This window comes from Melanostigma gelatinosum (genome assembly GCF_949748355.1).
Source record: "Melanostigma gelatinosum genome assembly, chromosome: 19".
Taxonomy (NCBI): Eukaryota; Metazoa; Chordata; class Actinopteri; order Perciformes; family Zoarcidae; genus Melanostigma; species Melanostigma gelatinosum.
The window spans coordinates 16,715,921-16,721,920 of record NC_136652.1 but is presented as its reverse complement, the minus strand read 5'-3'; positions in this window follow the sequence as shown (position 1 = coordinate 16,721,920).

Genomic DNA, 6,000 nt, shown 5'->3' with positions numbered 1-6,000 from the left:
TCTGAATTGAACTTTTCTTTCCTTCGTCTAAAGGTTGATGATATGATGGTGCCGACCCACTCGTGAGAATGTATGAGGTGATGTCCGGTGACACCCTGTCCTGGAAGGTGGCCAGTCCGAGACAAAGCGTCACAAGCAGCTCCGAATCGCAATCCACTGGAGACGGAGGGCCAGTCAAGATCCTCAAAGTGTGCTTCTGCACCAACAACAACGTGGGCAAGAACTTCAAGCTGGTTAAATGTGACAGCTCCTGGCAAATTAGGGTGAGAGTAATCCCAAAAAAAAACATGGGGAAGGGAGGTAACGTGTCCGAAGACTGTGATGAAGATGGGAATGGTGTTTATCTGAGATGCTTTAGATCAGGGGTTCTTAACCTTTTTGACCTCGGGGCCCAACTTTTCAAGTACAAAGTGTCCCGGGGCCCACTCTGACTATATGCATCAAAAGTGTCAGACAACCTGTAGGTCATACAGAAACAGAGCAGTGGACCTTTGGAGTCAGTAAAAATTTAAGATTTTTGTCCGCATAAAATAAAAAAGTATGTTTCAGTATAAATAACTGCCTGTGGCTGTATCTGTACAGGTAAAGGACAGTATAGGGCTGTAACTACACTATCAGTGAACAACTGCCTCAAATTTGAAGAAGATTGGACAAAGTATGACCATTCTACAGAGTTTCTCCATGAAGAGATCCAGGCGGAGCTCTAAAAGGACATTTGGAGACCCAAATGGACACATGGTAACCACGTGATATTCTGACACACTAAAGGTGTTTCTCCCTTTATATTGTGATTTTATATTATTTTCCTTTTATTATTAGCCTTTGCAAATTGCAAAAACTATGTATATATGGTGGAAGACATGGTGTGTGAGTAGCGGACTTGCTGTGCTTAATGGCTGCGACCGAGTGCACGAACGAGAATGAGAATAGCTCAGTTACGCAAACGTTGGTTGACGGCTTACGGAAGAGGAGGATAAGGTTTGTACTATAAGTACTAGTGTTTTCTGAAGGCAGGAGCTCCATGGTAACATCCGCTAGCACGTTGTCGGGTCTGTAATGTGTCTTTTTCCGTCGAAATGCTGCAAGATACGACTTGCAGCGGTTATGGCGACTTTGAACAGTGTGTGTGTGGGCTCCTTTTGTGGAGAAACTATAAGAAATGAAAGAAAATCGATGATTTCTTTGCAAAGATGAGGATTTTGGGCATGCTGGGATACCAAACACGGACATGTTTTGTGACGTATTTGCGCAGACAAGCCGTAGGAACGGAAGGGGAGGGGATCGAGGATGCCGGTGTTGAACAGGCGAAACCCTTGTTAAATAAATGAGATGATAGAATGTGATGATCACAAAGACATTTATTATCATGTGTATGTAAACCTGCATACACAACAAGAAGCCCAACAGACGTTCCCACGAGCGTTGGATGTTTCGTCGCTACGTGTCTCTTTATTTCTGAAGGCTTCAGAGCTTCGTTTGATAGCATTAGCTCACATTCCACACACTGAGCCCTCGGCTCTGCCTCGTTGCCTCCGTTCACAAAGCCGTACTTAAGAAAGTCAGGGTTGTACTTGCGCACACATTTAGACTTTTGGGGGGTATGGCACCACTGTCGTCTTCATTTTTTCTTTTAATAACTTATCCATAACTTTCGCTACAGGCTAGCGGCTAGCTGAGTGTCTTCTTCTGCTTATTGCAGCTTGTTAAACAACTGACTGACGCATTACCGCCACCAGGTGGTGGGAAGCTGTATTGTAACTGAGCGTCTCATGGATAACAGTGATATCTCTGGTGTCTTCAATTGATAACCTATGCGGTCCCGCGGCCCTCGCGGCCCACAGGTGCAAAACTGAAAGTTTTTCGCGGCCCTCTAGGTGGCGCTCGCGGCCCAATCATGGGCCGCGACCCTATGGTTAAGAATCACTGCTCTATAATAAGAATAATCGTATTATTAGTGTCAGTCAGTAGGTGCAGAGGTGCTTTTTCTAAGTAGCCTCATATTATATAAAGATATAGATTGTCTTAATAATGAAATATTTATAATAAATGCTGTCTTGTGGCCACCAGGTGGCACTATCTGTACCAACACCCAATAATTCTAGCCTGACGTTATTTCCAACATTCTGATTAATTATTTATTTTGCTTATGATTTTCAATACAATACCTACATTTTAGTACTCGTACCAAAGAAATTAATATTTTCAGTACCCCTGATCATATGTATATAGTGGTTTTCATCTAAAACTATTCATTTTATTTATGAAATGAGTTGCCAATGCATGCAGCCAAATATCTTAATATCTTAACAATGCAGGTCTGATAATAGCCTCTGATGTTAGTCAAGAAACTGCATTTAACTATGGGAATACATTTTGTATTTAGTATGTTAAGGGGAACATACAACTGTAACTGTAACAACTATAACTGACTTTGCAACCACGTTGTAAGAGCCATTTTGTATTCTTAACAGTTTTTGTATTTTATGTTTATTGCAAAAGTATGCGTGTTATGCTCTTTAGAATGTTTACCATATAACAGAGTTAAGATAATTGGTCATGTTGTAAAATGTGCTTCAAATGTGTGTTTGCCCTTTGAAGTTAAAAGGCTCCTCTCTTCTGTCCTGCTGTTGGATGTTTATTGATTGACTCCTTTAAGTGAGTTCAGTGTAAGTTAGGCTTTGATGGAGCAACAAACCCTATGGTTAAGAATCACTGTTCTAGAGGTCTGCCAGCAGCTTTACATCCTCTTGAGTGTGAGCAGGAAACTTTGTTGCCAAAGCTGCTTGACTGTCCATGGTGCAGACTTACTGAAATGTAAACAGATTTAGGCTACAACCATGAAGCTGTGCATAGTGTTTATGTTGGATGTTCACAAATTATACAAGGTAATCCCATACAACCTTTTTTAAATATATTGTCAAAGATTTAGTGTAGTTCAGGGTAATGCTTAAAGCAATAGCTTGTCAGTTTGAGAGAATAAGCAAATTCCTATCTTGCCAAGAATTGAATTAATGAAATAATGCCACTCGTGTGTCTGTACATTAGATACAAAGCCAAACAGCAAAGCCTTAAATAACGTTATATTCCTGACTATCTCTTAGCCAGTAACCTCCTGGAGTTACTAAAATCTAAGTTGCACTTTGCCAGTTTATGTTGATGGCTGCAGACGCCTCCAGTCGTCTTCTTCAGTCTCTTCCTCCGGAAGACTGTGGGAAACACAACAGAGAAGTTTAGAAGGACTTAATACCGCTGATCTTATAATCACTGGTATTACAATCATCACAGTAATATTTAGCCTTATGAAAACAAACACCGTGGATATTAACTGTCCAGTAACAAATACATGCAAAAATAAAGGCTACCAGTAAATGTTTAAAAGAGGCTGACTAAAGACAATGTAACATAATACTGAAACAACTTTTCCACCAACAACTTCTTTATTTTTTACCTGGCTGGGGAATTACTCTCTGTCCAAATCAGATCCAAATCCTGTGCGGCAGGGTCCTCATTCTCATAGTGGGCAACTTGGAAAGGTCGCACAGAACTACAGAACAACAGTTGCACAAAGAGATTAGTAAATTAGATAGTTTTGTCGTATTAACAGATATGGATGAGAGTATTATTAAAGTAACTGAGTCCACACATGGCATCTACAAAAGTGTACAAGTTAGTTAACATAGACATATTCCAGGTGTTGTGGTCTGTTACAGATGTTTGCGGAGTTGCCAATGATGACAAACCAACAGATATCTCGGATAACTTTGACCTAAATTTGAACATCCACGTCAATTAAAAAATCTGCCTCAAATGATTATCAGTTTTTTCTTTCATGAAGCATTTTTTGCATTATGAAACTGAACATATATGCTTCTTATGAACAGTCCAACCTCAAGTCAAAATGACGACACTGAGAGGCAGCATTCAGTTTCTATGAAGCTCGTATCTGGAATAAACTCCCAGAAAACATGAGATCTGCTCCAAGACCACTACATTTTATGAAGTTAAATTTGGGACTATTTATTCATATCTGGCGCTGCACTGGCGCTGCATCGCAATGTTGATGTTACTGTTTGAGCTCATTCTAACCTTTCACTTTGTTTCAACCCTTTTAAATCACGTGTGTGTGTGTGTTGTATTGTATCTTATTGTGCCTTGTGTTTCCTTTATATATTGTCTTAAATTCCTCCATGTATATGATTTGCCTTATCTAACCTGTAAGGGCCTAGTCCATCACCAGAAGCAGTCCACTCTACAACGGTATCCTGTTCAGAAGAAATAGCAAATGTTCGATCGCCATAGACGACCACACCGGGAACTCCGTCGGCATTGTCCACACACTCGATGGAAATCTGCAATGCCAACAAAAATGTATTATAAAAATGAAATGCATCATATAATTCCCATATTACAATACTGACACTTTAACCGCAAAGTTGTGACCTATGAACGGAACAGAGAGCATGGAGTCGGCAAAAGCCACCAGAGGAGCTAAGCTCGGACTAGCATATTTATTAAGGTGTTCCGCTACAAACACACTTGATTATGATTCACCTCCAAATGCAAGTAGCGACTTTCCAAACTGCAGAACTTCGACATACTTTACCAAATACTTGTATTTCAGCCGAAAATGTTTAAACTTACATGTGTTAATTCTATGACGGAAGCCATTGTTCCTTCTCCATGCATTACCTTCGGTTTCGTTCGACCACGTCACTCATGCTTATTGAATATGATATTATGCTAATTAATGTACAGCAATGTTGAGACTATCAAAATGCTATTTAAATAATAACATTAAATCTTTTCCCTTGATTATTTCTCATAACAGTTTTTCAATTGTGTCAGACTTTTTTTATTTCAAAGAAGAATCTCTTATCAATTTATCTTATCAACTAACTTTGTTTTTTTTTGTTTTTTAAATAAGTTCCACTGTAAAAAATATATAAGTACATCTCGCCCTCAATTAAAAAAATACCAAAACTAATAACTCCAAATTTCCAACTACGTATTCCATATATGCTGATGACACATGATTCAACATGTGTTCCCAAACAAAGAACATTAAATTGTTTATTATGCCCCAAAAACCTAAAGAAAAAACATACCTCTTTTCTTGAGACAACACGGGTTATTGAGTTTTCCTCTCTTTTTCTTGGTGCAACATCTCAGCTGTGAGAAAGAAAAAAACAGATCGTCCATGCTCGTTGGGTGGATTATATATATATCTGTTCAACATCTTTTAGAGCCATCTTCTGAATTATACCATCTAAGATCAACGAGAGCTCCTTGCTCATGGTGATCAACAAAAATGAAATGAAATCTGCATTTTCCTCTTTACATACCACAGTTGCACTGGTGATCGTGTTTCAGTTCTCAAAGGAAACTTTACTCTGCAAAGAAATACTTACCGCAAACCACACACTCATAGTTGGAGGAAGCGTGTAGGCTGCTGTGTTGCTGCAGCTTTGACACCTTTTGCAAGGTGAAGCAACTCCACTCTGCTTCTGCCTCTGCTGCTTATAATAATCACTTATTAGGAACACGAAATAAAAATAGGATTTATTATATATAATTATATGAAATTGAATTGCGAGTATTTTCTATAAATGTAACTGCAGGGTTCTATTGTAGTATAAACATGAGAAGTTGATACTAAGCTAATTTGTTTCTACATAAAATTCAATGTGTTTTTTCAAACCAGTCAGTGTGAGAAATGTCAACTTCACAAATCGACCAATTTAGTTCATATTGAGTAAAATGGCGATATTTTTATGGAAAACAAGAAAAACTAAGAAAAGTCGATTTTATTTTTGTATTCCAAAATGACAAATATGCCTCAAAGGGATTTCTCTGCAGCATACACTTGTTACTGCAGGAAGTCAGGGGACTGTGCATCAACTGCAGTGCAGGAAGTTACGTGCAGTATGTTCAGTGTGTGATTGGTGGTTAAGCTGTCATAGATTCAGTTAGAGCTCAGACAACAGACAACTACACCCAACA